The following is a 12,912-nucleotide window of genomic DNA, read 5'->3' on the forward strand; positions in this document are numbered from 1 at the left end:
TATGTACCATTTTTCTAATATATACGTCCAGTTAACATATTTTCTGTAGCACCAAACCATCCGTTCCCTGTCTTTGTAAGATGTCGTGTCCACTTATGACAGAATTCTGCCCTTTTCATCCGGATCACGACCTCTAAATCTTTCCAGATTTTACACAAATGTGCACCAGGGATAAGGGTTTCAGATGATAAAGTGTCAGATTTTTAACATGCATACATTTGGAGTAACAACCTTTCTTTCCGCTACTATCCCCAAGAACATACCACAGGGTCCTAACACCTCTTAAAATGTGCACAGAAAAATCACAAGAATGATGATGTTATTTATATAATTTTTTACAAGTCTGCACTATGAATTATCCATCTTTTTAAAATTATGCCCTGGCCCCAAAGGGGTGTGGTTTTCCAAAGCACATGGTGGAATTTCTGGTTTATCCACTTCCCCCAAGCTCAGCTTGCTCACAGATGCAGTGCCCCTCCCGCTTCTCCTTCCAAGAGGAAGCCATTTTACAACCCCCCTAATATAAAATTTGCCTGAGCCAGGGACAGTGCTTTGTTTAGTTTCCTGTAGTCTGCAGGTACCACTCCCCTAATTCAATCAGAGAGGTGTCATCTCCTTTTGGCAGGGGCAGCAGGATGCAGCCAGGCCTGGGAACACAGCTGCTGAATTCCCTCTCCTGTCGGGGTTAGTTGTCAGGCAGAATCCAGTTTCATTAAGCCAGGCTTCAGCTAAATGTCACTTTTGTTCCCAGTTTTTCTTCATCCAAATCAAACTTACAATTTTTACACATGCAGCTAGAATGCTGATTCTAAGTTCAAAACTATGACATTTAACAGTTGCAAACTATGTGACACTCAACAGTAGGTCACTCCTTTATTTTAAACATGGATTTTAGTGGCTTTAAGTCCCATTTAACTTAAGCTGCTGACACCCACAGCTCAGCCAGTTTCCTTATGAACCTTATTTTAGGCTCTTCCTCTTTCCAGATTGTGTATGCACACAAGGCTTCATTCTGCCAGATGTCTGCTGGTGTTCAGTGAGATTTTTGGATATCTTGCAATGTTTGAAATGGCCATTTTGAGCTTGCATTCAGAGAAACAAAGGGTGGTTTTAAAGTGATTTTGAGCTAACAGGCACTGTTGTTTTTCCTTTGGCACCACGTTTCACTCATGGCGCTTCTGACCCAGCATGCTTGCACTGGTGGGTGGCAGGTCAGGCGACTATTTTGGTGTGCGCACAACTGCGCGGTTCTCCTGGATTCTTGCGTGAATGTGGGCGGCGACAGCTCATCCCCACATCTACCCAGTCTATTGATTCAGTTTTGTTCCGGGATAGAATGATGGGCGGCGACAGCTCATCCCCACATCTACCCCGTCTAATAATTCAACATGGGTCAAAACCCTTGACAACTGCCTGTGATGTGAAGGGGCTAATGGCTGGTGTTTAACTGCATGAAAGGAGGGCGAGCGGGCGCGAGCACCAGGGATTATGGTTTCCTGCCCAAGTATTGTTTCTTCCTGAATGGAGGGTGATGTGCTAGCAGGGGGTTCTGATTCATTCAGAGATGTGACAGCAGGGGCCTTTGATGCTCTCGGAGATGTGACAGCCGGGAGCCCGTGATGCATTACAAAGGTGAAACTGCACTCTTTTGTTGTCAGCCGTAGCCTGTGCTTTTGAAAGTGATTGCCTGCACATTCGGAGCAAAGCGCATATGGGTCAGATGCCCGGAGGGGGGGGGGGCTGCTGCGGGGCCCTGTGCCACTGCACAAACTGCCCATCCCTCGGCCCGGCTCCGAAAGCCTGCATTTGACTTGTGGATTGACAGAATGACTCAGGCAAGATTCCAGTATTGAGCAAGTCCCAGTATTATCAGGGGCAATATGGCGTCTGAGAGGGGATTGGCATAATTTACACTTCATAATGCACACATATATTCCTGTGCATGAAAGTAAGTTTGTACTTGGCTTTTATGGATCTATTGCAAGCCAGGGACTGCGTGGGCAGGCACCTACAGTGATTCCCTGTGTCAAATGGGTGCACCACCCCCTCTCATCACTAATCTGCAAGTAATTGACTAAAGATCTGCCTAATTCAACCCATTGTGATGCTTTGTAGCAGAGGACTACCAGCAAATGTCCTCGTTAATCTGGAGTGAGGCAGCGATCCATTCTCGATATGTTGCTTTTTAAGTATAACCACCTTTATTTATATCTGATTAAGGATGAGGGGGGTGCTATCTCTCATTGACCTAAGTGAGATGGCTCTTATCCCTTCTCTGGTGTAAGCTGATGCCATAGACCTCATGGCTTGTGCCCCCAAGCCGTAAACACGTTTATGAATTCATGTGTCAGTTACATGCAGTTACATGCAGCATAGAAATGTAGGGTCAAATGCTGCTGAGTTTTTCAGTGTGTATCTGCCTTGCTCGGTCAAGCAACCTCGATCAATGTATGTAGTCAAAACAAAATAAAATTGGGTACATTTATTTTTTAAATATCTTTGGATGATTAAGAGTAATTAACTAAATTGGCCAAAGCAGTTATGAGTCCTGTGTATACCATTGCGGCAAAACAACAGGGCCATCCTTGGATATTCTGCATCTACTATAAAATGTCTTTGTGCGTAACTAATGAAGGTGTACTCCAGAAAAACACTGCCCACACAGTGGTATAAAATAAAATGTGGGAGCCCCCCCTGCAAGCTATGACGAGCCCCACCGCCCAAGCTCTGCAACAAAGCATGGACTGCTGCATGGGCACGCCACCCGTTGCGCTAGGAGAAAGACATACATGTGTGTTTTAATGAACCTTAAATCTTTCACCGAGCATAGAAACAAGGGGGCTCTGCCTGGCTCTGGGCACCCAAATGTAACAGCCAATTCTGTGCATGGCCAGTAACGTTATGCTTACTTAACACAGTAATCCCACATAAGGGGATTATTTCACCTCACTACTTAGTGGGATATATACACAGTATAATTATCGCAAAGGAAGGTTCATTTCAATGAATTTAACTTTTAAACCAGAAGAACGGTAGACATCCGGTTAGTGGGTCCTGAAAAAATTTACCTAACCTCTAATACATATACTTTCAATAATCAAATATTTGTATTGTGGAGTTCATCATAAAAAACCTTAAGATGTATTAAAAACACAATGACAATACATAACATTCAACAAACTGTACTTATTCAAACAAATATAAGTACCACATGTGTAGATACACAAAATGTACAGTTCTTATTTTCAGCTACAACAAAAAGTAAAATGTCAGATCTGACCCTAAACATCAAAGATAGCTCCATAACCTTCTTCCAAACCCTACAAGCACATGTTTCTGTCCTAGCGGCCTAAATGTGCTGGACATTCATCAGGGGATGTGCTAGTTATTTTGCACAAAAATTGACGTTATTTCTTTGTGTCTACAAAACTCTTCCTAGAAAACTCCTAAACCAATAGAGAAACATATCTTAGCTTCTACATTAATTCTTAACCCTTTCTAAACATCTAGGTATATACAGCATTACATATCTCTTATTAGGGTGTACCTGGATAAGATTTCTCTGGTCACCATCAACTTTTAATGCTGTCAAAAATCACCTTCATTACTCTGCATGATTTGATTCTTCACCATACTGTTACTCTGAAACAATAAAAACACACAATCCAAAAATGCCTTCAATAAGGCAATGTCTGAGTAAATCCTCATATATAGGTATTGACTTCTTTCTTCTTACCTATTCAGTTCATTTGAAAAGACTGCTCATAGAAATTTAACATCTTTCTCCTACCTCGTTCTTTCTATCTTTCTCTAGGATTCTGCCAATAGTTATCTGCAAACAAGAAAATAAAACAGTGAATATGGTAACCCCCACATCCCTGAATCATTATGTAGAGATCTATATTTACCATCTAGACATACTTGTAATTACTGGATCACAGTCCTTCCTCAGAGATATTATTGATGGCAAAAGGTGACCTGCAGATCACCAAACTCGAATGAAGGGAGTCTGACTGTCCGGACTCCACAGTCCAGCAGATCCATACCTTTGCCAGACCGCTCGCGCTGGCTTTTCCTTGAATGATACTCACTGTGTACATCTAGATGCACTAAGGGCCCCCAACCCGTGGGCCTATCAATCACACAAGCCAGTGACTGATATGACCTCCATGCCAAAAACTTATGGATCTGCTCCCATCTGATGAAATAGAGACACAGATGTTTGTGGCCAACGTGCTTCTATATTACGATTACATAGGATTCCTTTTGCATATGAATTGCTACGTCCTGATGAAGGCCGGCTAAACCACAGCTTCTCAAAGTTTAGCCCAACGGCCGAAACACTGTTGTGTTGACCTTTTCTTTGTTGTCTTTCAACAGTCACGGTTTGACATACATGTTCGTTTGACTTGGCATTTACACCTTTTATTTCTCATGTCATCCCTGCTATGCTACATCGAGAATGTATTTGCCTATTTTTAAATAACTCCAAATATTGTTGATTTGGACTTTGTTATTCATGTACTACACCATGTTTTTTGATGTATCATGCTGAAAATCCTATGTTCAATTTCTACGTGTATTATAACACCTGCTGCATACATATTAAATAATAACTGCAGCAGCTTTCAATTTGGTCAAACTTGATTCTATTGAAACTCAGGAGTGTGAGTGTGTTGGATAGAAATGTCCTTGCTCAATTGTGTTGTTATTTAAGTCTACTTACCTGGGTAGAGCGAGGCATCAACCAGGTGCCCTTTTATAGTAACTGATTACTATCAGGAAGGCAACTCTAATCTTAAAACTACAGTTCTGCAAACGACCAGAATAGAGTATACAGTAAGATGAATTGCCCTCTAATATCAAAATAATTGTTTTCAAAAGATCTGGAAGTACCCTCACTTACTGTTCTAATGAAAAAGGGCAGCATGCTTTCCTGCATCTTTCAAATTGCTCGCAAATTACGTTACTCATGAAACAAAATGACTGCCTTTTAAAATCCAGGATGCAGGAACGTAATGACGTCATCACGGTGCATCCATCGGTGACTCAAAACACCCGCATTGACGTAAACACGGTTTCGTAAGGTGTTCAACTAAAAATGTGAGGCAGGGTACTGCTCTTCCATCATTGAATCTCTACCATTAAACACCAGCCATTTACTGCCACGCTCTTGCTGCCCACAAGTGCACGCAGGGGCTGACAGGGTGACCAGGACCCGATAGCAGCGTCGTGGGAGAATGTCGTCTTTTCGTTTTTTGTAGGCCACCTAAAAACGGCCGAAAAAATGCAGTTTTTTTGTTAGGCGAGCTACAAAAAGCAAAAGTAAGCCATAGAACCAAGAAAACATCCATGTCCCAATGCCCCTTGCCCAGCACCCATGCTTGCAGAGTGACTTCAAAAAGAAACATTGTCTTTTTAAGTCCAAGGGCCCCCCCCCCCATGGACATGAGATGGCAGGGCCCCCTGCACCATGGGGGTTGCGTGGGCCCCCGCTATGCCAATGTGCCCACAGTTCCATATTGGGTGGAGTTATGCTGGAACCATTTTCAGAGCGGGGTGCTGGCGAGTGACAACACGTCACAAAATTGATTAGGGGCATGGAAGGCCTCATACTACTGAACACCTGAACACCTGACTGAGTAAAGAACCAAACACTTGGGGTAGGGAATTGACAGAAATGTATTTTTGAAAATATACGTTCCAATTGTTCATTTGAAGTACATTTTACCTCATTTTACCAAATATGCATGCAAAATATGGTATGCTAATGGTGGCTCCTTTTTTTAAACCAGTTCACCACTGAAATGTCCAATTAGCAGCTCTGTGTGGTTGTAGCAGCATTTCTGTGGGAAAAACCCAACATCAGAGAAACTGGCCATTCTGATCCATCTCCAGGCATGATGGGGACAGGTCTGTGATTCCCTGCATGTATGAAGCAAATCCCATGTGATCTCTACCCTGCACACGACAGACATCTGCAGCCTTCCGCCACCTCCTCATGTAATTGCACATGGTATCTGCAAGCAAAGATGAACTACATACAACCCGTGCATTCAGAGATTGAACCTATGACAGGTTCACAGAGAACTCTGCCCAAATCCTCTAGGACATCAGGAACCAGATTACAGAAACTTTGCACCGGCGCAAGTGCAAAGCCGCATGGTATTAGCACTAGGGCAGAGTTTGCCCTATTTCTAAAAACACTGGGACATATTAGAAAGACAATGCACCATGACAAGTGCAGTTTGACATGGTATAATCACCCTGCTCTTAAAAGCCCCTGCTCTTGACATTAAAGGAAAGGTATCAGTGTCTTAAGGTCTTTCTGAAAAAAGCATTAGCTCTCTGAGGCCAAAACAAATGCGAGTGTTAAGGATTCCAGTTTGCATATACATGACTGCGCGCACATGCTATGAATCATTTTACTGACACAGGTCCATTAACCAGTTCATATAAATGTACCAGAGTTTAGCATGTGTTCTTCCCTTCAATATATGGTGTATGTTATAGGATTCAAAAACTTGGTTAGGGCAGAGACTTGGCATTTGATTCCAGAAATAAAAGCAAACCGCAGAAAGTATCCAGCATTGTTGGGTGAAACAAACACCTGTCTTTGAACAGGCACAGGATAGAAAAAGAGTAAAAAAGAAACTGCACTGTACTGTCATAGAAGTTATATTTCATAAAGGTGTGTATGGCTGAGCCAGTCTCATGGAAATTGAGGCATTGTAGAAAATGTGAAATGCGCGGCGTTTGCGCCCTACCAGCGTTCACCAAACCTGCTCAGGTGGGTTCTAAAATGTTCATACGCTATAGTAATTCAATACTTGACTTTTGGGCAGAGACTTAAAACAAGTGCCAGTAGTTTCCTACTAAATATAACACAGCTCTCCCAAGAAGGTCTAGTGCTGGAGTGAGGAGTGCTGTTCCGGCCCTTTTAGAGAAAAACTGCCACACTGAGTATATCATTATGCAAAGTATTGCCTCCGACTGAAAAATGGTGTGCTGCCCTATAGGAAAGGGTGGAGCACCTCCATTCAGGGCATCGTGGTTTAATGGCGACTCTCTTGATGATTCTTACTGCAGGTGGAATGCCCCCAGCCTAAAATGCACCTAACAGCCCAGGTGTTCTAGCCAACTTGATTGGTTGAAACATTCTACAAATGACTGATCAATCTAATTGGCTTAAACAGGTGAAGGCCAAATCAGAAAGTGATGCATTCATTTCTGGTGGGGAGGGAACAAGGTAGGGATGGGATGTAGAGTGGTAAATCCTGCCAACATGTGCTATAAAACCATACTGTCAATACAAGCATGGCACCTCTGCCGAGAAATGTTAGTCATGTCTGTTTAAAAGTGTAGCCATCCTGAGGAGAAAGCTTGCTTAAAACCAGAATAGTGTTCTTTTAAAGGTAAAGCAATCCGGCTGAGAAGTTAAGACTCTGTCACATTATAGGTAAAGTAGTTATGCTGATAAACAGAAGTGTAGGTTAACTCAGCTGGGATTCAAACCCATGACTTGTGCTTTAAACACATTTCTGCAGCAGGCACATTAACCCACCAAGCTATCTCACCAAGATTGAAACCTGTACGTTAAGCCTAAATCTCTTCATCGGGTGCATTAAATGACTTGGGTATTCTTTGCACTGGGCTGGCGCCCCTTTAAGGCCTGTAGGACATGAATTGCGTCAGTAGCATGTACCAATTGCCGACACAAAAGAGGTGGTGGTCTTGCCTTCATTTACAAAGACTCATTCATACTCCTCAACCCCATCCATGTTGCACGTCCTTTCAAGCCATCTTTTTCTGCTGTTCCACACCCGCATTGATCCACCTCATGTATCGCCGCCAACTTCCACGCTGAAGGGCCTGACTTTACTAATAACAGCCCTGGCATCCCCTGCACTATCTGGTGATTTCAACCTAGACGGTTCCCATCCACATAACAACCCCATACTGAATAGTGTCTTATCTCCACTCTACCACTTCGTCCTCACCCAACACATCACCTACTCACAAGCATAGCTGACAACACAGTTGACCATTTCTGGGCAAACCCAAATCCGAGTATCATGGCCAGACCACTTTCACATCCCCTCCATGGTCACTCTACCACAAAGCATCCTCCCCCCTGTCCCACATCCTTCCATCCCTCATCCAGGCAAATAAACCAAAACACAAACACAGCACTCACACCACTCATATCATCCGCCTTCCACCCCACCTTACTGCTCAATAATTAAAACAGCAGAATCACCCATGCACTCAACCAAATTGCCTCACTCATGGTTGGTCAATTGTCTCCTCATCAAACTAGAAACCAGACACCTACAAAGAGCCTGGAAAAAGAAACCATGCCCCTCACCATAGCACCCCTCAATGACAACTGCTCCAAATACAAGATTGCCATATAAAGTCCCAAAGCGCCAACTATCCCGAAGAGCTCCAACCCTCCCCAACTGCACACAGAAACCTTTTGACATCAAGTCACTCTCCAAACCACCATCCACCATTGTCATGTCACCCATTTTCCGCTGTATTCAACTCCCACATGGTCTACTTCAGCTCCAAGATTCACATCACCAGACAAGCCCTGCCCTTCACAGTCCCTCTTCCACATACGGTACGACATTCTTTCATCGCCAGGCCTTTCAAAGCCTGTAGTTTAAAGGTGTTTGACAGTCCATCGAATTTTTGGGGAGGGGGTGGGAAAGGGCAGATAAGTGGTTGGGGGGGTAGGGCATAGTTAAACAAAGGTGCAGGAGGGGAGGATTGGGGGAGGGGGAACCCCCCAAAAAAGAAAATTTGATGAACTGTCAAACACGTTTAAATTGCAGGCTTTGAAATGCCTGACGATGAAATGACATGGAACCCCACATACTAACCCTGAACCCTCCAATGCATGAGGCACATTCCACCCAATAAACCAAGACACCCTCATCACTCTCACAGCCAAACCAAAACCAGCACACTTTCTGGATGGCGAATGCCCAGCTCAGGCTGCTTCTAATGGCATCACCACATTGGGTCAACATAATCAACTCATGTCTCTTACATGGCACCATCCACTCTGCAACCAAAACAAGACCAATCTTCCCCCATTTATTAACCCAGGACTTAGACCCATGCTCCCTGAAAACTACCATCCCATCACAATCCTGCAAAACCATGCCAAAATCATAGAATGCTTTGTCACAAGCAAACTCCCAACAGCACATCACCATAAACCATCTCAGCCCCTTCCAATCAGGGTTCTGCCCCAGTCACAGCACAGGGACTGTAAAACATCTTGGATCACCTCCACAACATCACTGACAATGGGCACAGCCCATCTAGTCTTCATTGGTTTCTCTAAGGCTATCAAAGCCATCCTGCTCACCCTCCTCCGAGGCATCCTATGCCAAAGGATGAAACTCCCAGGCACTGTTCTACTAATTGCTTGCCACCTTCCTCACCGCAGGACACACTTTGCTTCCATGCCCCCCTATCGATCAAATCACACCCATGTCAAATATGGAGTGCCAAAAGGACGCATTCTCTCTCCCCCTCTGTTCAACCTATACAATAAATCCCTCAGATAGACTTATCAACAACAACAACCACTTCCAATAACATGCAGGTGACTCACAGCTATAGTTCCAAATCTCTTCCCCCTCCGAACTCCACTCCTTCAGCCACCATCATCACCCACTTCCTGAAGCCCAAACCATCAAAAAGGAAATAACTGCTAATCTGACCCCCAGGCACAACCCAACCTCATCCCTTGGATCAAAGTACTCACCGCAGTCAAACCACACCTATCCCTCTCCACACCATAGCATCCCTAGGCTTTCAACCACCCCTTATCCTTCACACACCACGTCACTGCTATCAGCAAAACACGCAAAGTACAGCTACAAGCCCGAAACAAGATAAGACGCATCCTTCCTCCGATGATTTCTATACCACAGTCCAAGCTCTAGTTCCGTTCAAGCAGTACTACAGAGAGTTATACTCACTGGACTTTTCAACAGCACTCTTGGCCCTCAGAAGGTCTTACAGAATGCAGCAGCAAGACTCATTCTGCACCTACCAAAACGCTCACACATCACCCCAGCTTTCTCCTAGCTCCACTGGCTCGCAATATGCCGGAGAATTGCTTTCAAAGGACTATGCATAACTTACAAAGCCTCTCCTCGGCTGGTGCCTCCCTCTGGAACAGCCTCCCTACCTGTCTGAAACTTGAGCAGGAACACCTCAGGTTCTGGAAGCAACTCAAGACCTTCCTTTTTGCTTCTGCTTTCACTCTCTCTCTCCCTTGCGGATGTTCTTGTCTACTGCACTATGGCTACTTGGCGTAGTGTTGCGTAGCAGGACCACCCGAGACTCTTGCTCCAGGTTCCGGGCTGCCTCAACCCCCCCCCCCCCGTGGAGAGCATTTACACCACACGGAGAGGGGAGAGATCTACAAGTATTGCAGACTACGCTGCTATAGACGAATTACAGTGGGAACACATCTAGCTGCCCCCTACCAAGCCCTGATGAATGTGGCACACCCGCAGTGCTCCACAGAAACCGGTCGGCTGCAGAACGACTAGACCTAGTGCATAGCACCATCTACACAGGTCCAACTTGTTCCGATAAAGGACCCCCAGACCACATACCTAGGGGTCCCTTTCATCCTTTAGGTGAACAACCTCCAGAGAGAAACCCATTGAAGAAAGCTCATTCTTGTTTTTAAACCTGCACCTGCTAAATACAGAGAAGACCTATTAAAATTAGATATACCCTTCATCTGCACGGCAGCTAACACATGCACTGACCAAGGTGGTCTAGCACGTGTTTTTTTGCACTACACAGTGCAGCAGAGACGATTTGCAAGCGCAGTGAGAGCAACTGGCTCTTTGAAATCCGTCCCAGTCGAAAGAACTGTGTTTCTTTAGTGTGACTACGAGTTTGGGCAACACACAGTTCGATACCCCTGAAACAGTCCTCTTTGTTTTGCGATGTTCCAAAATAACATAATTCCACGGGACACTTCCCAGCTCTTCAGTTTGGTTACCTTTCATCAGTTTATAAGTTCAGTTCCTCAGTTTTAGTTACACAGGCTTTTCCTGTTTTCAATCACCAAGTGGCTTGCCTTTAGGAGGGTCTCCTCGGTCTAGGTGCAGTTCTTGGACCACATGGTCCACCCATTACAGGTCACAAAACGGACACACCTTGCTTGCTTCTGCTGCATAGTTATTTTGCCACAATAAGGCTTGAATAAATTCTCTCAATTACGCTTGAAGCTTTAACGTTTCCTCTTTCATCACTATTCAATGTTTTGTTAGCTTCCACTTGCAATAACCAACACAAGCTTCCCAGTACACTCTCCTGCTAGGAAGCTCTGTTTAAAGTCCTCTTTGCACAAGCCACCATAGCCTTCCCAGTACACTCTCCTGCGAGGAACTTTACATATTGTTCGGCTTTCCACGTTTGGCTGTTGGAAGCTCCACACTGCTTTGTCTAGAAATTCCCTGTCGTTGCTACAAAAGGAAATTCACAATGTCTGGAGCACTCGATGTCCTGCAGATGAAGGAGGAGGATGTCCTCAAGTTCCTTGCTGCTGGGACCAATCTGGGAGGCACCAACCTTGACCTCCAGACGGAGCAGTACATCTACAAGAGGAAAAGTGATGACATTTACATCATAAACCTGAAACGTACCTGGGAGAAGATGCTTCTTGCAGCCCGTGCTATTGTTGCCATTGAAAATCCATTAGATGTCCGTGTGATCTCATCCAGGAATACTGGGCAGCGTGCTGAAATTTGCTTCATCATGTGGTGCAACTCCAATCGCTGGCCGTTTCACTCCTGGGACCTTCACCAATCAGATCCAGGCTGCCTTCCGGGAGCCCCGTATGTTAGTAGTAACCGACCCCCATGCTCACCACCAACCGTTGACTGAGGCTTCATATGTCAATATACCCATTATTGCCCAATGCAACACATTCTCTCCACTGCAACAATAAGGGAGCCCACTCTGTGGGCCTGATGTGGTGGATGCTGGCCCGTGAGGGACACAATTTCCTGTGAGCATCCTTGGGAGGTTATGCCGGATCTTTACTTCTACCTTGACCCAGAGGAGATTGAAAAGGAGGAACAGGCTGCTGGTGAGAAAGCTGTCCCTAAAGAAGAATTTCAGGGCGAGTGGACTGCACCAGTGCCAGAATTCCCCCAGCCGGAGTTGGCTGATTGGCCAGAAGGTGTGCAGGTGCTCTCTGTGCCCATCCAGCAATTCTCTGCCGATTGTGCAGATATTGCAATCACTCCTAAAGCACCTCAAGAGGACTGGAGCGCACAGCCGCAAGCACAGAGGACTGGTCTGCAGCCTCCACTGCCAAAGCCACAGAGTGGGTTGGGGCACCAACTGAATGGTCATAATCTCCCACATCCCTTTGATCTGAAAGACTTGAAAACAAAACTGATTTGTATGGTAAAAAAAAAAGATTTTGAAAAATATATATTGTTTGGCTTCTTTCAATAATGAGCAGTAACATCTGCTTAACTCTTGACAATGTCCTCTTTACTCTTAGCAATGCTTATTCCAAACATTAACTTATGGTTGATTTGCACACTTTGCTTATTAACATTGCTTTTCCATCTCTACTTCCTCCAATGCACTTTATTCATAGTAATCTTTTCTCTGGCTTTATCACAGTTCATTACTTGCTTATCACTCAATATTTGTTTCAAATGCACTTAAATGAGGTATTTCACATAATTACAGTCTCTTAAATTCAGCCGCTTGCTATAAATTGTAAATGTCCCCATTAAACGTGTGTCGGTATGCCCCGGTACTCAAAGCGCTCCTGGGCAGACTCGCCGGTGTTACTTGGCATGTCCGATGAGTGGTGTGGGGCTGCAATGCTTGTTGCGCCTCTTGGAA

General features: G+C 44.7%; 1 pseudogene; it reads left to right on the top strand.

Moving 5' to 3' along the window:
* Window positions 1–11,456: 11,456 nt before the first annotated feature.
* Window positions 11,457–12,407, top strand: LOC138452560 (small ribosomal subunit protein uS2-like; annotated as a pseudogene).
* The last annotated feature ends 505 nt before the right edge of the window (window positions 12,408–12,912 follow it).

The sequence above is a fragment of the Ambystoma mexicanum genome, chromosome 4p (genome assembly GCF_040938575.1).
Source record: "Ambystoma mexicanum isolate Mex_15411 chromosome 4p, UKY_AmexF1_1, whole genome shotgun sequence".
NCBI lineage: Eukaryota > Metazoa > Chordata > Amphibia > Caudata > Ambystomatidae > Ambystoma > Ambystoma mexicanum.